The 23263-nt window shown below is 44.8% G+C and overlaps 1 long non-coding RNA gene across 3 annotated transcripts in view; it reads right to left on the minus strand.

Moving 5' to 3' along the window:
- Positions 1–20657, minus strand: part of LOC308063644 — a 58512-nt gene extending 37855 nt beyond the window's left edge. For 2 of the 3 annotated variants that reach the window (XR_013928027.1, XR_013928028.1), the window contains exon 1: positions 884–20657. This is a non-coding gene — a long non-coding RNA (uncharacterized lncRNA). The remainder of the gene's footprint in view (positions 1–883) is intronic. The other variant, XR_013928026.1, reaches the window with a different exon arrangement.
- Positions 20658–23263: the final 2606 nt, after the last annotated feature.

Here is a 23263-nt window from a genome sequence, read left to right on the forward strand (position 1 = left end):
CCTTTCCCCGAACGGGCCTGGGAGGGGGCAGGACCGGGGCCGCAGCCCGTGGCGCTGGGGGCAGAACCGGGAGGCGGGCGAGCGCGGGCGGAGGCCACGGCGGCAGCTGCCGGGTGTCAGCGGGCTCCGCGCTCAAGCCGCGCCGCACCGCCCGACCCTGCCCCGCACCGCCCAGCGCCGCCCGCGGCCCCCGGCTGAGGGGTCTGGGGCTCAGCCCTGTGCCGGGCTGAGGGCTCCGGGGCCCAGGAGCCGACGCGGGCGGGAGGTGCTGGCGCTCCCGGCCCGGGCCTTTGGCGCATGGGCTTCCCCTGGGGCCTGGAAACAGACAAACCCCTGCGGGTTTGGGGCTGCGGAACTGGCTCCTGGGGCTGGGCTGTGGAACTGGGGCCGAGTTCTGTGTGACTGGGCTCAGAAACAGACCGAGTCATCGGTTCATGTGCAGGGGGCAGGAGGACACTGGGTGCCAGGCAGGGCACACAGACCCCCGCTGAAGGTTGGTCCCCGCAGCTTGGGGGTCCAGCGTGCACCAGGCTGGACTCAATGTCTGAGAGAGTCTCTGGGGCAAGAGGCACTTTTCACACCATCTTCATGTGTCTGGCTCTTAATTTGAAGTGTGTACAACAGCTGAAATGGTCATTAACTCATTAGTCCGTATTTAGAGAATGTACAATGATGACAGTTCATGCTCTTATGACAGTGACTGATTTATGACCTTGTGGAAGCCCACACTGCTATAATGAGCAGAAGCTGTAATTAGCGTGAGGAGGGGCAGGGCTGTTCCCAGCCAGGAGCAGGGCAGGCAGCAGCAACAGCCTCAGCCGCCGGCAGCCCAGCTTCCTCCTCAGGGAGTCAATAAACGCAGGGCAGGTCTCTTTCTGCCCACCTGCTTTCGAGGGCAGAAATGACGTGTCCCAGCGCACGTGTGGCTCCTGCTCGGCAATCGGAGGGCGCAGCGCCACCAGCCCGGTCACCCTCACTCGCCACAGATGAACCCAGGACCGAACCGGCTCCTCCATCCCTGGGGAGAAAGGCATCTTCCAGCAAGAAAACAGCCAAACAGCATCTTTGATTTCACATTACACTTCTACAATACTTTCTGTATTTATAAACTAATTACTAGGTGTTCAATAATCAGACAATATTTGTAAACTAATAATTACATAAATACTTGTAAATTGATTATTCAACACATGCTCAATATTAAGCTATGATACTTACAATCAAGTGACGGCAGCGATTTATTTGCAACCATGTCAAGAGCCCCCCTGGCACCGCAGCAAGCAGACGCTGCACTCCCACCCCCACAGAGGTGATGGGCGCAGGCAGCACCTCAGCAGTCGCCCAGCTCAGGCCTTTCCCCTCGGCATCGGGCAGGGGGTGGCCTCAGGGGAGGGGGAGCAGCTGGGGGCTCATCCCCAAGGAGGCAAGTCAGGTCAGCCGGCCCTGGCTTGTGCCAGCAGCCGTGCCACCGCCGAGTGCCGCGCAACAGCCCTGCGGGTCGCCCTGCAGGCACCTCCCCAGTGAAGAGCCCATGACGGAGCAGAGTCTGGCGAGGCAGTGGGGCAGCAGCGGGGCACGGTTTTACCTGCCTGTGGGGCCAGGATGAAGCCACCCGTGTGGTCAGGACCTACCTCAAAGGTCCTCTGGGCTCAGCACTGGGTGGGAGGTGCTGAGGTGGCCTTCAGCGAGCGTGAAGAGGGTTTCATTGATGGAGAGTGAGGCCCTGAGTGCTGCTTCAGTGCACCTGTGGGTCTGGGTCCTGGGTCTCACTCCAGCTCAGCCTGGTGCCTGGTTTTCCTGCAGGCAGTTTCCATCGTGAGCAAAACTTTACTGTGAGGGTGGTGAGACACTGGAGTAAGTTTCCCAGAGCTGCTGTGGATGCCCCATCCCTGGCAGTGTTCAGGGCCAGGTTGGATGGGGCTTTGAGTAACCTGGTCTGGTGGAAGGTGTCCCTGGTCATTGCAGGGGGGCTGGACTAGATGATCTTCAAAGGTCCCTTCCAACTCAAACTATTCTATGATCCTATGATTATTAAAAATCTGACACTGTGCACCAGGAACAAGCAAATCACAGGAGATAAGGTGATGTAAACGCTACAGATCTGTCTGGAATAAAATATTACCAGTGGGTTTGATCAGTAAAATCCATGACACAGAAAAAGCATTAAGAAAAGTGAATAATATGACTGATGAACAGATAAAACTTTGAAACACACTGTGTAAGTGTGTATCTATCACAACAAATACTGGTCAAGTGGGGTAAACAAATACATCAAGTTTTGTGGGGATTTCAGTTCTCCACAGGCAAGTCATGGTTGTGAGATCACTGTAACCAAGAGGAGATGAGGGGCTCCTGCACGCACTTTGTGGGCACCGGATTTCAGGAGCCTCGCAGATGGCTTTGGGAATAGGGTCAGTGTGGTTCAACTTCCCCTCCTGAATTTCATAAAAATCTGGGTAAGTCCAGTTTTACACTGTCATATACCTTGATTCTTGACTGATGAACTTGGTGTTTTAAGGACCCAAATGAGGATGTTCCTTGCCTGCTCTGTGGAGCAAACTGCCTCAGGGACTCGGTCATGGGAGCAGGCTGTACTGTGGGGAAGAAAGTCTGCTGTAAATATCAATGCTCAATAATCAAATCATACTTCTATCAACAACTATATGTGATATATTACATTTTTACATGTGCATACGTCATCCATTCACCACTAAATCTGAAAAAAAGAAGAGGGGAAAGGCAAAAAAACCCCACCCCAGGCCAGGCACATACTGCAAATACAGGTGAAATACCAAAGCATCAATGCTTTCTTCTTTTTCCTTTTCCTTTCTATTCCTCCTCCCCCACCACCCCCCTTCTTTTGTTCCCCCCCACAGCAACTATGTGAAAGTAAAAGAAGATCCTGAGCTACTGGAAAAGGAATTGCAATAGGATGCATCCATCATGTGCTGCATAAGGAAAAGTAAAGACGGGGATGCACAGGTAAAGGACATTATCGTAATACTTTATATAAACTTTGTCGTCTGTGATGTGGTGAGACGTTCCAACTAACCCCGTAGGCAGACTGCGGACAGAGGGTAGGAATGTCTCCCCTGTTCTGCACCCAGCCAAGCAGTGGGCTGCTCCTCCAGAAAAACATTTGTCTTCTGCAGGTTGTATTTCCCACTGCCAGCCCTGTGACATTAGGCATTTCATTTTAGACAAAATGAAAATCTAAACTATTTTTAGGTGCAGCCCTAGTGCAGGACACACACAGATTTAGGAGGCAACACATTTGCAGTTGTCCAGCTGTGTTGTTTACCCTTCTTTTGCAAAAACCAACTGACCATGCTCTCCTATTGAAGAATCCAAGTCAGGATCTGTATTTAACTCCTTTCCCATGTGTACCTACAAAGGCATTCCCTGTTTATCGTGTAATTAGGTAGGTCATCTAACTTTTCTATGCCAGTTATATTTTCTCCTGGCTTTGTGCATCACTTTAAAATTCTTTCTCGATTTTGCTGTATGAGATGTGACATAGAAGAAATTTGTCACGCGTTGCTCTTTCTAGTGGGATGCCTGTGCTGCTTCTGGTTCACGTAGGCAACTGTTTTCTGGTGTGCAAGAACTGAACGTGATGTTGAGTTCTGATGACAGGCTGCTGCAAAAAGCATATGATTTCTAGGGTGTCACAGCAGTTTAATTCTTAAAGTTGAGGCATCTGAGTTCTATGGACTTGCTGCCAAAGACATGGCGTCATAGTCTCAAAAGGGCTTACACATTACCAGTAGGAATTTTTTCTCCTAATGAATTATGATTTAAGTGCCTAATTCCATATTTGAAGTGACTTGGGCCAGAGTTGGTGAAGTATTTTGGAACCCAGAGTTACAAAGTAGCTCAGTAGAAGGATTATCAAAACAGCTCATAAATGCTTCCAGATCTGCACCATGGGACCCTCTTGGAGAAATGCATTTGCCAACGCCCTTGAGTTCTCTTTAGTTTTCAAAAATTCAGGAGTTTCTAAGTGAGAAAGGAGTTATTTAAATATGAAGTTAATTTCAAAACACTGAATTTTTAAAAATGCAAGCTTCCTCCAGAAGCAGCAGAATATGGTTGTGATTTCAAAAGGTGAAGGAGGTTTGTTTTTTACAAAAATATTAAAACTTTAATGCAAAATATAAATTAATCTCTTTGCAATAGATAATCCAGTTTCTATTCCTCACTTCTCTTCCCATGGACTCTTGGGGGGAAATGACTGACACAGCTAGGCAGGGAGCAATCGCCCCTGAGGGCTGGGTGGCCAAGGAGGCAGGATGGCCTCCAAAACCAGGCGGCATGCGACCATGGCATGTTGTTGCTCAGACCAGACCCAGAGCAAACATCCCTGCAGATTCTGGACCTGTGATAGACCCCACTTCCCCATGAGAATGAGACAGCCCGGCCAGGGACTGATTAGCTGTCTTAGCCTGGGGTTGTGTGACAGCATGACCCTCCTGTGCCATTTAATGTTCCCTGCATTGTGTGCTTCACCAGTACCACCACATGCAAACATTTGGACATGAGTTCTATTCCTTTACTCTCACCTCAGTTTCTCATTACATAAAGCCATGCTGGCAGCAATGCTTCCTCCCTGTCCTTCCCTTTCTAAGCCTCTGACTAGCTAGTGCATAATTTTCGTTTTCTCCTGCTCCGTATCTACAGGCTGATGGGGTGGTGGAAAGACAGACACCACTATCCACGCCAACAGAAGGAGGTAAAACCAGAAAGTATACAGAGCAACTTTAATTCTCCCCATTTACAGACATTTTTTCTTCTTGTCGATCCTTGGCAGCTGTTAGTTAACTAGTTAACTACATTAATGGTTGGACTTGATCTCAATGGTCTTTTCCAACCTAAATGATTCTATGATTGCTGGAAATGGATATCCTTCCTCCCAAAAGCAGGTGAAAGCTGTGTGCCTCCCTACCTAACAGTACAGGGGAGGGAAGTAACAGTGCTGTGTCTCTGTGCTGCCTCTGTCTTTAGCCGTCTGCTTTTAGCCACTGCCAAACACAGAAGGGTGCTGCTTTACGATGTTTCCAGACCATAAACTACCTGTCTCTTTGGCAGACAACTACTTTGTCATGGCTTACCTTTGTTAACATCCCCTCCATGGGGTACTATTGGTACCAGCTACCTGTTACTGTAGAGATGTTTAACTGCTTGCAGAGCTCAACAAAAGGGGTGCTCCCACTCATTTAGCTTTGGAATCTGCTGCTCCTGCTGCAGACCGCAGAAAGGCAGCCCTTCATGCCCAAAGGCATGGCTGCTTTTTTCCAAATAGTGACTGGCTTGGCTTACAGAAGACAGGAGTTAAAGCTGCATGTCTAACATTGAATAGTTAGGCTCTTTACATACTCTATATACACTCTTTAAATGCTCTATACAAGCCTTATATACAGGACACTCATTATAATGGGAGATCCCTTGGCAATCTGACATGGACACACTTCAAGAATGACACAGCTTACCTAAATAAAATAAACGCATCCTATACTAGCTTAATGCACGTACAAGACCGACTTGCACAACAGTAAATTTAAATCATCATAGCTTTAGAGCATTTACTTGTTTGGTGCTTTTTAAAATATAGTGATGCAGTCAGTAATCTTCAGCTTTTGTTTGTTAGTACACAAAGGATGACATCAAAGATGCTAACAAGTACGTAAGAGTTAAGTGGATGATGGTAAAAGCTATACACTGGAGTGTGTGAGAAACTAAATATGTTTTTGTGGTCTTTCTATGAATCATATGGATAGCAAAATGAGAAAAAAAAATACATGTGCCTTATCGCACTGCAGGGATTATCAGTTCTCTGTGAGGCCACCTCTGCCTGTCATGTACTAAAACATTATTATACCCACATGGTAGTGATACTGGTTTGTACCTTCTTAAAAGCCATCCCCTTCTTAACCTGCCTATTTCACATGCTGGAAATGAGCACTGTTGCCAGCACACACCAAGCGCATCAGCATTAGCCATGTTGGGAATAAAGAGCTTTCCCCAGCAGGACAGCCAGTGCAGAAGCTCTTTCCTGGCCAAAACAAACCACTGAGAAAGGTGTATGTCTGCACCAGAGGGAGCCACTTGCAGAAATGGGCTTTGATACCTGGCAGGGCTGGGCACGCTCTGCTATCTGGCATGGCCACCCTTGCCAGGAAGTTGCTTCAGCATTTCTTCTGTCTAGACATACCATCATTTTGCCTGCGCAAAGCTGCCAAGCCATCTCCTGCCCATCAATCCCCCAAGAGGCCTTCACCAGACATGCTGGGAAGCTGCTGTATGTACACACAGTGCTTTTGACAGCGCCCTTCAGAGGAAGGAGTTTTAGCAACTCCTTGCATAACAGAAAAAAAAATAAAGGGGGGGGGGGGGGGGGGAGGGGAGGGGGAAGAGACACTTACATCACTTGTGCAGGGTCCCAGGGGAGTGTGGGGCAAAAGCTAGCTGATTTCCCAGGCGAAAATAAAAGCTAAGGGTACGCAGGAGCCAGGATAAAATCACAGAAGTGCCAACTAGGTGACAAACCATTTACAGGGCTACTGGTGCACAAGGGCTTGCTATCCTGCCCCCTCTTCTGCAGGGCGAGTGAGATTCAGTTTCAAACACAGCAAATTTAGATTCAAATACATCTCTGTTCCTCCTCCCCTGCCTTTGGCGTGATAAGAAGAGAAGCTGCTGAGCACGAAGCAGAGCTTCCCATGTTTTGATCTGACTCTACATCCATGTATCTGATGCTGTTTCTTCTGACTCTTTCTGCATACCAGGTTTCCTCCTCAGGAACTGAGGCCGACAGACCTATTTAATCTTTTATATTGGCCGTAGTGATAACTTCTTATTAAATATTTCATATTGTTGTACTGATAAAGAACATAAGATAAAACTTACCATGAGCATGGTCCAGAGAAGCATCTGCTTAAAAATAAAACACTCAGGAGAGTGTAGATGAAAATAAGTAGCCATGTGGCTGGAAACAAAAACAAATTTAAGGTAAGCAGGCCAAGCCTATAATGAAGCACTTGTAAACAAAGAAAATCCAAACATTGCTACTAATCGTCAGCTCTAGTTATTTCACAAGTGCCTCCTCAATATATATATACTTAGTGGTTTGCTTTCTGAATCTATATGCTGTCATCTTTTTTTTTTTAAGAAAGCATATGGCTTCAGAGGGCTGAAATGTAGACAAATGCAAGTATTAATGTAGCAGCCGAGCCAGCCAAGGCACAGCTGCATTGGGTGATAGCTGCTGTCGTTTGCAACGTGTGTGCCATGGTGGCAGAGTAGAAGTTGGGAGCAATGTGCTGCCATTACCAAGCGTGTGCCCTCATTTAGCAAGACAGGTGTAGACACGTGACCTCTGTGGATCCAGTGTTAACGGGAATCCAACATGCAAACAGCTGCCCCATGGCAAGGGGGACGCACAGCTGAGCTAAAGCAAAGCTTTGAACACACAAACCTATTGCTGCAGCTTGTTGCTGCCATCCTGTTTCACAGGGGGATTGCCTGTGAACTAAATCCAGGGACTCGCATTCAGCAGCCCCATTCTCAGACACTCCATGGTAACATCCAAGGCTACAGCCATCCTGAGCCTTTATGATTTATCCCAGCCCCCAAGCCTGCCCAGGCACAGACTTGGTGCTTTCAACATGGCCCCACCACATTACCTTGCCCCTTGCGGGCTCTGGCTCTCAGGGGGGTAAGCCTGGGAGCGTACCCCAAAGCACCGCTGGCTCACAGCCTTACGTGGCCAGCCCTGCCAGCCCGCTCTACTGGATGCTTCTTCCACAGCTCAATACCACAGGCTTCAGATCCCTCAGCACAGAAACCCCCACTGTTGCCAAGTTAAAAAAAAAAACAAACGAAAAAGTCAGAGAGAAAGCTTAAAGACCTCATATTCACTGGCAGAGACCGAAAGCAAAGAAAAAGCAACCGCTAAGCAATTAATTGAAAAATTATTGGCAGGCCAGGCCAGAGTGTTGCTGGTGCCTTTAATGATAAATGATAATAGGACCAGTCAATGCTATACAGCAAGATAATACAAACACACCCTCTAGAGTGAAAGCACAAAATGAGACATACTATTATCATAAATAGATTAATTAACTAGAAAGAGAACATTAAAGAACAAGGGGTTATTAGTGTGCAGCCAATACCCTATTCCAAGTGTGAAGTTGATGAATACAGGTAGCCAGAAATGCAGAGCACAAACATGGAGGACAGCAGAAAAATGTTTCGGAAGCGACACGGCAATTATCTCCTCCTGATTATCTCCTCCCATGGCTCCTCGCTGTGGCCGCAGGGGAGCTGCTGGCCCTGGGGAGCTGGGGGGGCTGGGAGCTTTCTGTTTGCATGCAGCTGAAGGTCAAAGGCAGAACTTAGCCAAACTACGGCAAGACTGTTCCACCTGCCCACAAAACGCAACTGCCTGGTAGGAAGCTTCACAGTTCATGCTAAGGAATGACTTGCAATATGTAGCAGAAAGTTATTAAAGTTTCAGGAAGAAACATTTTGAAAAATGAGTAAATGTCATAGTTTATTTCTATTAAGAGTTTTCCTGATGAAAATAACGCTGCTTTTCCCTACAGCAGTTTGTCAATTGTACATTTACCATCAAGAGAAATGTCTGCTGTTTAGAAATATCAAAAAAAACCTCCATGCTAGATACAGGTAACAAATAACACATATAAATATGGAATTTACTCAAAGAAATCTCAGTCATGTTGTGTTCACAGCTGACATGACAGAAATACCTATAAATAAATATACAAGTTTAGGAGGGTTACCTATCCTTCTCCCCCCGTCCTCTACAGATCCCTGGGGTGCTCTACACCAAGGAAAGGTAGATATGTTTTCTTCTGCAGAGAACAGAAAAAACTTGCATTACATTTGCAGAAGGAACAAGGTTTGGGAAAACTCTCAAGATGCAGAGGTTGTCCCCGAAATGTCTTATCATCTTCATGCTAACACCGTGGCAAATTGGGAATAGGATCATGGACCTCCAGTCTTATCATAGCTGGGACAAAGCAGAATTTAACCCCAAACGCTCCATCTCCAGCACAGCCAGATGGGAAGGGAATGAGCCATCTGAGTGTATGGCCTTGGCAAGGTCCATGCAAGTTTTTTCCTGATTTAGGAGGAGTCACACCAATGCAGGGTACTCCTGAGGCTCCTGTGTGGTCCTGCAGAAACCAGGGACTTTATTCTATGAATAAACTCAGTATAGCAGGCATGATCCCTGTTAACAGCAGAATGATGTAGTTATAATGCTGGGAATAATGTTAATATTTGTCCTGGAGTACAGCAGCATTTCTGACAGGCTCTTTGGGACTTCACTTCTATTAATGGAGCTCGGGCAGTTTCTTTCCATCATCTTTTCTCACCTGACACTTATTGCTAACTGTGAATACGGGCTCAGCATCCTTTCATGCCAGAACCGGACTCTGCAATGCAGAGACAGAGAGAAAAAATGCATTGCATTTTCTTCAAACGTAAGGAAAAAAAAGACTTCCAATCCCCATAGAGCTGTCTTATTTCCTAAAGCAGATTCAGTCCAGAATGAAGTAAAAACATATTCACATGAAACACACGCTTTAAAAACAGTATGCTGCCATAGCCTATCATTATTATTATTACATCAGTTCTAGCAGAAATCAGGACCCTTCTTGACGACAGACAGCCTGCATGGCCTTTATGGAGATATATAGACACACACATACTTTTTAATATAGATGTAACTTGTAACATAGAAGGCACAGCATAAATACCTAGAGACTTTACCACATGCCAGAGAAATACATCACCCAGGCTGTTTTAATCTCATTTCTAATTCTCTTTTTACCTTCCACAGAATTTATGAAAAGATTGCAGAGATCCACAGCATCTCATCAGATATTTATTTATTCATTTAAAATATTAATATGGGAGAATCCCATTTCATTATTGCCAAGCAGGAAGCACCAGACAGAAGCAGAAATGTACTGCAAACTGGTAAACGCGGCTGTACATAACACCACCCTAACATGTTTCTAGGTTTTATTTCCCCACTCCTTTGAAGCCAGCTGTGGGGAAACCTTCAAGTGCTTTTCAGTCTTGCAAGGCAAATTTATTTGTGCTGATATTTGGAGCTTTTTTGCAAAGGTTTCTGTCTGGCAGGGATTCAGAATGGGACTAAGACCTCTGGTTTCAGCTTTTTCAGGTTTTGAGTGCTCACCTGGAAAGGTCTCCAAGGAGGGAAGCTTTGCTGAGCATACTGAATATTTGCCCTCTAACCATCTGACCTCTTTTCTGTCTCTGTTTTTGAGAAGGATGTGGACCTTTTTAAAGAGACAGGGAAAAGTGAGATGTTTCACCAGGGAGAGGAACCCTAATCCCAAATTTCTCAAGAGGATGCTACTCACTAGTTTATATTATTTGAGCTGTTATGGCTCAGAGGCTCAAATCTGATTTCACCCAAATAAAAGCACTCTGACTGAGCAGGCTTGCTCAAAAACATCACTTGCAAACTTCAGGAAAAAGATGACATTACTCTGCCTTGCAGCTCAGCCTGGAAAGCCCTTTCCTCCCAGACTAGCTGTGGTACCCATATCCCCTGTTTGTACAAATTCATCCATAGAGGCCTGGTGATTTCTGCTCAAGCCCCTTCCAGCATGTCCAGCACCAGTTTGCCAACACTCAGCACAGAACTGCAAATTAGCATCTGCAGCTTGAGAATGTTAATTCACCTGCAGCAGAAGCAGGTTGGGGATCACTCGTGGGGCTGATCCCTGCTCTGCCAACAGACTTAGGATGCAGCCGTGATAACAGTGAGAGAGCTCTCTGAGCTGGGGTTGAAAAATACAGACTCATTTTGGGACCCCAAAAAACATGCTTCTCTCCACCTTGGCAATGAAGAAGGCTGCTTATTTTCATTGACAGCAGACTTTTGCCTTCCCCAGGTTTAAGGCCCAAGAGGATTTGATGGGATCCTGGTGTGTCAGCCAGGGGCCCCTCAGTTACCTTTGCCTCTGCCTCCCACCAAAGGCAGTGGTGACACCGGTGTTAACAGCAGCAGAGCCCCTCTGAAAGGCTGATTCTTGCGGCAGAGCAAAAGCTGGCAGGAGGGAGAGAAATCTGTACATACTTCATTTGAGCAGGAAACCCTTCACTTAATTCAGTAAGCATGAGAGCAAATGTCTTTCACTCAGAAGGGGGATAGAAAACTTAGCTTTAAGCAATTAACACAATAGCAAATGTCTCTAGCATTGCCCCATATGGCGTGTAATTTAAATCATCTATCTTGTTCTCTATAAATGCTGCTGAAATTGATACATGACAATTTTAAAGCCAACTGAAGTTTAATTAATGTAAATTGTCTCAACATCTGAGATTTAAAATATTAAAAAAAAATAATTAGGATCAAATCAAACATGTTCCGCTCATGCTGAGCCATGCAAGGTAAAAGTGGGGAAAATATCTGATAAATTGTGACATATGTTGGTAGTGCAGCTTTTCCCCTTGCTTAAGCAGCAATGTCCTGGAGATGATTCTCTTTTCTCTGTGTAGAACGTGAGGGGTGTCCCAGAAAGGTGTACCCTCCTTCTGCAGCCATGGCTTGCACTGGGAAATCAATATTAGCCAGGGAAAATGGAGCGCTGAGGGTATCTACACATGCAACTCAAACGCTGAGAAGTCTCCCTGATTCTGCTTCCGGACCAATGTGACAGGTTTCAGAGAAATCCTAAGGAAAACAGAAGCCCTGAGCAGCATTTCCAACAAGTTCAAGCTCTGCATGAAATCCATACTGAACTGCTATATACGTGGTTATGCACTTGGCAAAGCAGACTGAGATGGTTTAGGCATGTGTGTATGGAGAGGGAAGAAAAATAATCCTGGCAAACCACTGCTTCTCAGTGTCTGACCAACAAATGGCCCGAACACTGAAGTGTCTGAGGTCTGCAGCTCCACAATGGCCTCTCATCCTTACAGCCAGACGTCTGGAGGCACCGGGACCTCTATCTGCAGCTGTATTAGTATTATTATCATTATCATTGCTATCATTATTTCATTATTATCTTTATTATAAACATTAACATTTACTACCTGCTGCCCCTACTGCGTGAATACTGCATGTAAGTGAACGAATGAAAAAGTTGAGCCAGAGCAATTCACACCACTGAAATTTGCAGCCTATAAATAAAATGGGAAAGGCAGGAATCACACAGGATACTTCACTTGCTCCGTTAGATTGCAGCAGAGTGTTTGTCTACAGCATAGCTTCCCTGGGCTCTCTATTCCTCATTTTCCTTAAATGTTTGTTCAAGAAGCCCCTGTTGTGAAAGGACACACTCTTCAAGGTGTAGTCACCCCCAGGGATCTTCTGACAGTAGGGATAAGTTACTTGTAACTCCCAACTTCAGACCAGAAAGAAAATAAGCAAAACTGAGAAAGTGGATCTGCTACCACAAGAGTGCATCTGCAATTACAAGAGCATGCTGGAAACCCTGCATTTGCCTGTCTGGTTATGACATTTTAATTTGAGCCTTTCCTCTGTTTCAGAATACACATTTGCCACCTATTCTCTGAAACTACACATATTTATTTCTTAGGCTTTTGAGGACGGATACAGTTTCCTGAAATAAAGATTGCTGTGAATGACTGAAATGTCCCTTAATTACTGTATTGGTCCTCCCATGTGTGCTCTAAACTATGAGCTGGTTTAATTTCCAAGGTACAACAATATGGCCTGTAACACTTGTTTGCAGGAAAAATAAATACTGTCATAATCGGTTTCTTTTAAGAGTTTGAATTTATGGGAGGAAAAATAACAGCAGAATCAGAACAACCTACACATGAAATAGTGACTGTGCAATCCCTGTTCGGTTTTCATTCTTCCATGTAACACATTTCTGCATCTCTTATTAATGAAGGCTTTGCTGTTGCAAGGTGCCTTATGTGAGGTAGAATGTATTTAATTCAATATGTAATTATTGTTTTTAATGCAACTAAGCAGAGTGTAACAGTTCCCTTATCTTCAAGCTAAAATACTGTTCTCAGGTGAAATGTGCAGCTCTTTAAATCTGTCTTGCATCAGGATTGCTATTGATTTGAAAAGGGTTTTGTTTGAGTGCATTGTGTTATTGCTAATGATTAATCAGCATGTGCTGCACCCACCCCTGCCTCCCCCATCGTGCCCCACAAATGGCTGCACATTCTTAAAATTGCAATTCAAATGAAAATAGTTGCCAGGTTTGGGTTGGGTTGTTTGTTTGGTTTGGTTTGGTTTGTTTTTAACTGAGACACAGCCAGGAGCTGCAGAGAATCATCTCCTCTAAAAACTGAAATGTTTATGTGCACACGAGCAGAAAAAACAGGGCTTCATTTTTTGCCAATATTGGCTGAGTTTTTCAGGTCCACTGCCGCAATCCTAGAAGATTCAGCTCAAATACATCTGCTGTATGGGTGAAGCAGCTTTTCTAGAAAGCTATGTAATACCTCAGAGTTATATCAAGACTGTGTTTTTTCTGCAAGCATGGACATCATGAATTTACACACATAAAGGTAAAAATTACCGTACACTTTTCTCTTTCATTAATGACCAGGTTCGCCCTGACAAAATGTGGGTCATTTTGTTTCTTCCTCACTTCTCTTATTGTAAAGTTCACACGCAGCCGTTTTCTCAAGCCGTATCCTCTGTGGCCATTTGCGTTTTGTTCCAGTCCCCAGATCTTCAGCTGCAAGAATATTAACCCTGCCTATCAAGTGCAAGGGAGAACGGTATATTCCCTACTTCAGAATTAATTTAAAAGCATCAATTTTTGACAAGGTAAACAGTCCTGCTTAATATCGACTAGCACATACTAAAAGTTACTTACAAAGGGGAGAAATAAAATAGAGTGACTGTGCAGACACGGCTGGCACTTACACATGAACTCATCTCAAATATCAGCACCGGCACTCCTGACAGCACTTGGAAACGCACTCTGGCAATAAAAACTTCAGTGCGCTAGTCTTCACTCTAAGAATATCTTTTTACAAATGTGTATGTATGTACATTAGAGGCAGCTAAACCCCGCAAGGTGCCTATCATATCCTCTGTTTCTATTAAAATGAACACATTGCCCACTAATCCGTATAGGTGCTATTTATTCTGCCTGGCACAAGAGAATAAGGTGCAGTTGGATGCGGCAGGGTTTTTTCCTCTTCCTTCCCATGATCAAAACAAATTTCCAAAGACAAAAGGAAGGCTTCTAGTGCTTGATATTCACCCTTCACCACCCATGTATCACACATAATTAGCAAGTTAAACCTACAAATTAGATGTCGTAATTTTGTAATTACACCACAATCTGGTACTTTTTAACCTCTTTTTGCCCAAATGAGAACATTCCATGTTATCTTTTGCGATCACAAAACACAGTCTAGTCATTTGCCTTCACTGCTGATTCTGCATTCTTAAGTGAGAACTTAGAAGTTGAAAGTATGCAAGTTTGAAGTTTTTGCTGTTATTGTTCTGCTTTGCTTAACATCTGCAGCTGAGACTCTCATCAAAAGCTGTATTTAACATGCCCACAACATACAGTCAGCATACATTCTGCCTCAGTCTGCATACAATGTAAGATGTAAACTCTTATTAAAATATAAAACGCAAAGAGGTTTTGCTTACAGAGGATAGGGGTTATAAACGTCTAGAAGAAACCTACTCCTGTTATTCCACTGGTGAAACATCCAGATTTTTCCTCTGCAGTGACACCAGAGTTATGTTTACTTACAACTGTCAAAGGTGAGCTCTAAAATATTTGCTTCTGTTAAGCACATAGGTAATGACTTAAAAAAATACCTCCAGCCTCTCAAAGGAACTTCCCAGAATAGGCAGCCAGTTCAGTGAGTTCTTCAGAAAAAAAAAGTGCAAAGCTATTATGGGAACGATCCAGAGTTGCAGGAAAAGCACAGCAGCACAAACAGCAGCAGACGAGAAGCCCCTTTTAGAGAATCTCTCATTTTCCCTGACCTTGTAATCCGCCCTTTGTGAGCACCTCTTGAGCCTCTCTAGTTCTTAATCAGTGAGCATGTTGGAGAGGTGGGTGCTAGATGTATTTATGTTTTTTTTCCCCTGCCTTTAAAAATCACACCATACAGTGGAACGATTAGGGGAAAGGAAAGGAAGATTCTGCCGAAAGCTTTCATGTGGAGCAGGGATGTGGGAAGCAGAAGGAAGTCTTAAAAACTATGTGCAAATGCCCGGTAATGTGGGTAGCCACAGGGAGCCGAACACTCCCCATCTGCAGCTTATTTCCTGCTGCATTTGCTATCAACATCATTATTATTCCTTAGCCATGGTTCTGACTGGGGAAGGTACTCAAGCAGCACCTCATTTTAAGTACATGAGAATTCCCAAAGGGATTAACAGGGCAAAGAAATATTTGGCGACTGCACTTGCCCTCCCAGACCCCAAATGGTGATTCTCACCATGTCCTGCAGAGCTTCCCATTGGGATAGTTTATTTAAACAAAGGTTTGAAAACGAAATAATTGCCTTTTCATTTCATTCCACCATGACACCTCTTCTCACAGCACCAGGCTCTGAGCATCTCTCCGTTCCTGTTGCTGGTTATACGATTTGGACAGTGCTATATTGAAAAGTAGCGCAATGGAGCTCTTTTTAAATGCTGGTGTAATGAGCAATATTAACTAAGGCAAAGCATTTAAAATCGCTCTGGATCTATCAATATAATCAACAATCCAATTAATATTTTTGCCTGCTTTTTCAAGTATGCTAACTGGAAAATGTGACTTAGAGGCTTTGCAATTTTTACTTAATGGTGATATAGAAAAATGCTCGTTCATTCCTTTGATGAAATCTCTAATGGCACAAGTAAATCAAGGTCAGTTTTCCTAAATCATGACATAAAACCTGATAAATAACTGACAACATTTTCCTTGCAACACTTTAAATGAGCAATTTCCCAAAACGTCAGGAACCATGGTAGGAATCAAGAAAAAGTCAAATGATAAAGGAAGCTTTTGCCTGATTAAACTGCTTGAGAAAATGTGTATGGAAAGGTTAAAATAAAAGGTTTCAAGGAAGCATTCCACTATTTTGCAGTGGACTTTTTAGTTTTAGGTTAATGAAAATGTGCTGCTCAAAGTTATTAGTTTTTTTCCTTACACACTTCAGTTTGATATCTTAAGATAGCTTTTAATATCAAGTGTTGACTTTATGGAGGAGATTTTGGAAAACGCAAAGCAGTCATGAATAATACCACTGCATTTAGCATGGCTCTGGCTTTCCCCTTCAAAGCACTACCTTTTTAATCTACAGAATTACCCAAAGCTGCAGTGATCGACATGAGCTGGCACACCTAAATACAAAACCAGATAACATTTGCTGTTTCTTTTAAAATGGTTATCATGAGTCCCCTGGTAACAAGGAAGAAGAGAAATATCCACCCTGAAGTCAGTGTGAAAATGAAAAACAATACAGAAGAGAAGCTGTCATATTTGATTTAAGGATTACAGAAGGCTGAGCTACCTGCTGGGGAGTCTGCGATAATGAGAGGGGAGAGACTTTCAATAATTTTTCAAAAGCTCCTGAGTGACTGAATAAACTTGCCTGAAACTCAGTGGGTCCTGGGACCCAAAGCAGCCACCAACTTTTGAAATATTTCCCCTCTATCAACTCCCATTCTCAGCAGCAGCATTTTCCCATGCACTTTGCTGCGGTGCAGACAGCTACAGAAGGATAAGCCACTAAAGAAAAATTAAATATTTGGCCAAGAAGATGCTGTGAAAGTCAGTCCTCCTGCAAATATATTGCAAAATTAATCAAAATCTCCCCTTTAGCTAAATAGTCACAGCCTCTCTGCTGTGAGTGTCTCTCTCCCTTCCTATGGCTCCCTTGTGCTGCAGCCTCTTAAAACTCCCCCAAGTCTCAGCTCCTGAAAATTTCCAGCTTTTCTCCTTTGGTGACCTGCTTCAGCATCAGCTTCAAATGTGCCTTCGCCTGCAGATGGCTGCATGGCACAGGGAAACAAGCGTGACAGCCCTTGGAAATCATTATCAAGCCAAGCTCTGCCCACCCAGGCTTGTAGGACAATCTTAGCCTGTTTTTGATATTCCAAGAAAGCAGGTGTAGAAAGTGTAAGAACTACTATGAGGGGCATAGATGTAATTACTCCCAATTTTGGGTGCATCGGTACTGAAACACCTTAGAGTGTAGTTCCACCAACTTCACGGGACTTTGCCATGACAGTGTTTTTTCTCTCCACTGTGCCCTTTTCACACACATCTCCGCTCCAAGCCTGCTGCGGAACCTTCTCACCTGTCCTCCTCACATCTTCAAACACTTCCCGTAAAATACACAGCTTGGGTGAAGGTGGGTTTTCATGGCATGCATGATCCACATCATTCCACCCGGGTATTACACCCTCTGGGCAAAAATCCGCATGCTGGTGGAAGCTGCAGCACTGCGGGGACATTTCCAGCACTCAGTCTGTGCACTACTGCAGGGCAGAGGTGGCCCCAAAGCAATGAGAAGTTTCCCAACCTGTAATTAAGGGCAGTGAGATGGAAGCTTTAGCCTCACAAATAAAAGAAACCCAGGAGGTTTTAGCAGGTGCAAAACCTAACCTGATTTATTATTTCCCCCACCATTTCAGTATTTCATATGGATTTCCAGTCATTTCAGCTTCAGAAGGACAAGAGAGGGGTTGAATGACCCACAGACCTTCTGCACCTCCCAGGCTCCAGAAGAAAACCGGCGGGTTTATTTCCATTTTATTTCTTCATATCTGCAGCAAATAAAGGTGGGTGCTCAGAAGGTTAAAGGAAGGGTACAGGGCTTCTGTGGTGTTTCTGCAGAGAGCAAGGTTTGCGTGTATCAAACATTCAACAAATGCTGCTGCGGCCGAGCAAAACTTTGTTGCAGTGATGTGCCCCTCACCAGAAATTGTGGGAGATCTGCTCCCAGTGCCTTTGAGTAAGCCTTCCATGCTCCCCAACCAGGGGGGAGGTGGGAGGGAAGGGACACCCATCCCTCATGACTAAAACATGAGCTACTGCCAAACTGCTGGCAGTTACCCACCGGAGATCCCGTGTAACGCTGCGTTTTGCTGGTGCAGGAAGTGCTTTCGCCTGAGGTGGCTTTTGCGGAGGCCATGTTTGCGTGCAAACCTTCACTTACAGCAACACGGGGCAGCTGAGCCGATGTTCATACAAGTGTAAACTTACAGCACAAGGCAGGAGCCGCTGGAGACGTTACAGTGCTCGAGCCAGTCAGCGTAGCAAGCAGCCTCATCTTTTATTGAAGTCCTCTCCTCAGAGGAGAGCTAAAAATTCACTCGACACCATCGGGAAAGTGTCTGTTTTGGCTGCAGAGAATGGTTCCCGATCATGGAAAGATAAAAACATCAAAATAAACTAATAGGGATATGCCTTGAAATTTTGTCCCAGCAGGCAGGGAGCCAGGTTTCCTGGGGATGCATTAAGCATGGCTCAGGGCATCACACCACGCAGGCGCATTGGAGCCAAGCAGGACCAAGGCAGGCAGGGAGAAGATACTCCTTAAAAGATATCCAGCAAGGGGAGGAAAAAAGCAAAGAAAGGAAAAAGAAGATGAAAACCCAGAACTCTCTTCTCTAATCTCCCAGCCAAGGGGCAGAGTGCAGTTGCAAGCAGGATTAAAGCCTGCCCAGGAATCAGCATCTGCCCCTGTAAGGAGCCTGGAATGGCTCCTTCCTGCAACCTCCTCAAAACCCCCCTTGCACCCCTAGTCTTACATGGTTACTCTGTTTGCCCTTATGAACCCGTTAGTTTCTATCTTAACATTGGGGTTTATCCTTCTTCACTATCTTCTCCTCTTCTTCCTTTTAGATACCATCTCAGCTGAAAGGCTGGCATCTAATTAATTTAATTTTTTAGAGAAGCAAAGGTTATGCATGTGCAGTGATAATGTATTATATTCTCAATCCACCTCACTGTCCACCCATCTAATCCACACTTTCTCAGTTTACATATGAGGATGCTATGGGAGACAGTGTCCAAAGCCTTGCTGAGCTCAAGGTAGACAACATCCACCTCACTCCCTTCATCTACCTGGACAGTCATTCTGTCATAGAAGGCTCTCAGGTTGGTCAGGCATGATTTCCCCTTGGTGAATCCATTGTTTACTAATCCTGATAATGTTCTTTTCCTCCACATGCTTAGAGATGACCTCCAGGATGAGCTGTTCCATCACCTTTCCGGGATAGAGGTGAGGCTGACCGGCCTGTAGTTTCCTGGACCCTCCTTCTTGCCCTTGTTGAAGACTGGAGTGACATTGGCTTCCTCCAGTCCTCAGGCTCCTCTCCTGTCCTCCACGACCTTTCAAAGATGTGGAGAGTGACTTAGCAGTAGCATCTGCCAGGTCCCTCAGCACTCGGGGGTGCATCCCCTCGGGGCCCACGGATCTGTGGGTTTCAAGTTTGCTTAAGTGATCCCTAACGTGGTCCTCCTCGGCCAAGGGAAAGTCTTCCTTTCCCCAGACTTCCTCTCTTGCCTCCAGGGTCTGGCGTTCTTGAGGGCTGGCCCTGGCAGTGAAGACTGAAGCAGAGGCAGCATTCAGTAACTCCTCCTTCTCTGTGTCCTTCGTCACCAGGGCACCCACCTCATTCAGCAGCGGGCCCACATGTTCCCTCGTCGTTTTTTCCTGCTAATGTACTTGAAGAAGCCCTTCTTGTTGTCCTTGACCTCCCTCACCAGATTTAATCCCAAATGGACCTTAGCCTTCCTCATCACCTCCCTGCATGATCTGACAACACCCCTATATTCCTCCCAAGTGGCCTGTCCCTTCTTCCACATTCCATAAACGTCATTCTACTGTTTGAGGTTTGCCAGAAGCTCCTTGCTCATCCATGCAGGTCTTCTGCCCCCTTTGCTTGATTTCTTGCTCATGAGGATGCACTGATCTTGAGCCTGGAGGAAGTGATGCTTGAATATTAGCCAGCTGTCTTGGACACTCCTACCTTCTACCTAACCCATGGGATTCCTCCAAGTAGGTCCTTCAACAGGTCAGAGTTAGCTCTCCTGAAGTCCAGGGTTGCAATCCTGCTTGTTGCTCTGCTTCCCACACATAGGATCCTGAACTCCAGCATCTCATGTTCACTGCAGCCAAGGATGCCTTCACATCCCCAACCAGTCCTTTGGTTTTTACTATAAGGTGTTAAGAGCACACTTTGCCTCATTGGCTTCTCCACCAGCTGTGTCAAAACGTTATTGTCAACGCTCTGCAGGAACCTCCTGTACTGTGTGAGCCTAGCCGGTTTGTCTTTCCAGCAGATATCAGGGAGGTTGAAGTCCCCCATGAGAACCAGTGTCTGTGGTCGTGAGTCTATCTCCAGTTGCCTGTAGAAGGCTTCATCAACTTTCTCTTCCTGATCAGGTGGCATGTAGCAAACACCCACAACACTGTCTCCCATGTTGGCCTGTCCCTTAATACTTAAGCATAAGATCTCAACTTGTTCTACATCCACCCCTAGGCAGAGCTCTATATACTCCACTTGCTCTCTCACTTAAAGAACAACTCCACCACCTTGCCTTGCTGGCCTGTCTTTCCCAAACAGTATGTGGCTATCCATGAGAGCATTCTAGTCCTGCAAGCTATCCCACCATGGCTCTGTAACTTCAATGAGATCATGGCCCTGTGACTGCACGCAGATCACTGATTTTTCCTGGTTTTTCTCCATGCTGTGTGTCTTGGTGTACAGGCATTTCAGAGAGGTAATCGAGCATGCGGTTGTTTCCCAGGAGGAGCGCAAGATGATCCACTGTAGCCACACACACCCTTGAGGTGGTTGGGCTTATAGTTCTCATCTTGGGAGACAGCTAAGGAACATTTGTCACTGCTCTGGTCGCCCTGTTATGGGCTTATTCCCCAGTTGGATGCAATGGTGTGAGCATTGACACTTTGGACCCCTCCCCCTGAGTCCTTCAGCTTAAAGTCCACCTTACCAAGTTGGTCAGTCTGCTGCCAAATATACCCTTGTGTCTTCTAGACAGGCAGACTTCTCCAGATCCATACACCAGATACCATTTTTAAGCACCCAGCTTGCTCTCCAACACTAGCTTCTTTCTTAGTGTAGTAGTACAACATGGTGTAGCGAATGATGGTGCCTGATGTTACACAGGAAAGCAAGAAGATCAAGTCTCTCCCCAGAGGAGCCTCCTATCTAAGTAGATATAATCCTATTAATGTCTGTGCTACAGTAGTTAAAATTAAAATGGGGAAAAAAAAAGAGTAAGGTCAGACTTCTAAAACCATAGATGAATAATCTGCTAGCGTGAGCAGAGACTCTGCAGAGGTCCTTCCATCCCACACGATCCTACACAACAGCTTTATCTTCTTTTTCATCTCTAACCCTGCTGACCATTAATGGTTTGAACAGCGCAATGCTTTTTTTAAAGCTGATCTAACTCACGAACAGACTTCTTGATTATATTTACCCAACTGACCTATTTTGAAAGATCATTTAATAAAATACCCTGCCAGAACTAAGTACAAGAGGTTAAGAAAACATACATTAAAGCAGTGCAGCTTTCTTAGTACTCACTGTGCATCAGCCCAAGCTCTCCCTAGCACTTATTGAGCATCCCGGCATTTGATTATTGCAATGGGAAAAAATCATGCAACAGTATGATGATACTTACAGATGATATCTACAATCATATAGAAGAGTTGGATCAGATAGCCCCAAGGCAGACCTTAGTCAGTGAATCCACCCACTATCAACTCAATGCTACTCATTTTCAAAAGTAAATTGACTGTAATTCTTTGTGCCTGTCAATCTGCCTGATTTTATTGGACTGCTGGATTTTGAAAGAGAAAAGCCCCATCTCCTTGCAATTCCTGCACTTGCTTTTAAGGTCTCCTCACAGCGAGCTTTGAAATGAAGTGTTTTCAATCTTTAGTTCACTGATTATCCTTTTTCTTTACTAATTAGCCACGTAAAATCAGTCTGAAAACACTGAGACTGGCAACATCACCTATATTGCCACCTCTATCTTTCATTAATATTGCTGCATTGACCAACAACAGGATTTAAAGGACAGCATTTTACGTTCCCAGTTGTGTCATGTTAGGGTTGCATATCCCCAACTTTTTTTTTTTTATTATTGCAAAAACATGCACAATACTGAACTAATTGCTACCTCCAGTAATGCTCTCCCTTGCAGACACATGCAATGACGATTCCATGGGCTTCCCTGTCTGCTTTCTGATCCTGAGGTGGAAAGTACTCTCTGTGTCATTATGATTATTTTCCTGGCTTCTAAAGCAGTATAACTTGGCTCAGCCTCTGTGAAGCCTGCTGAGCTCTGCCAGCTTACACCAGCCAAGGACCTGGACCAGATTATCCCAACAGCTCCTATGAAAACCAACTATGGACGATGAAAGAGAAGTATAAATAGACCTGTTTATCCCCTTGGCCATAAAGCAGTACTTCCAATCCTGAAAACACATCACCATGAGGTTTTTAATTAAAAAAAAAAGTATGTCAAATTATTTTAATTCCCTTTTGATTTATTCACAATGGGACATATTTCCAAGGCTCTTCTCAGAGGAGGGTGTGAGCAAAAATTTGCTTTATGGTCATGAAAGCTTGGGTTCTGCAGGACTTGGAAGTTGCCAAGTCTCACAACTTACAAATATCTCCAGAGCCAGCCACAGGGCTGATGCTTACCAACAACACAGAAAAGGAAACTATGCCAACACAGCCCACTAGCCAAGAGTCCGGTAGTAAGAAACCCTGCCAAACTATGCAGTGCCCAAAGGCTTGCAAACCCAGCCTGAGCCAGCAGCAAGGACCCTTCTCCGTGTGGGGTTGGATGATGATGGTTGCTATTTCCTTAGCATGGGACTCTTTCTTTTATTTATTTCAGAAGAATAACTTCTGCAGAAATCTCCATCACAGAAAAGGAAAGTTTTAAAGTACTGCTGACACCTCCTGGAAAACTTTGAAAAATGTCCTAGATCACTTGAAAATAAAACGATGCCTCTATCACACCTTTGCTTGTCCTTTTAATTCTTGCTAAAGGACATTTGTGTAGGTACAGCAGCCAAGGTTAAAAAAAGCATATGACTAAGACAAAAATTATTATTGCTACAGTTAGCAATTTGTTTCAGATCTTGTTCTTCCATGTTACATTCTCCGTGTTTCCTTTAAAGAAAGAAGAAAATTAATTAAAAATGAATTTTTCCATGCTTGTCAAACTCTCCTCTGCTAAGGCAGGCAACTTGC

The sequence above is a fragment of the Falco punctatus genome (genome assembly GCF_963210335.1).
Source record: "Falco punctatus genome assembly, chromosome: 1".
In the NCBI taxonomy this organism is placed as follows: Eukaryota; Metazoa; Chordata; class Aves; order Falconiformes; family Falconidae; genus Falco; species Falco punctatus.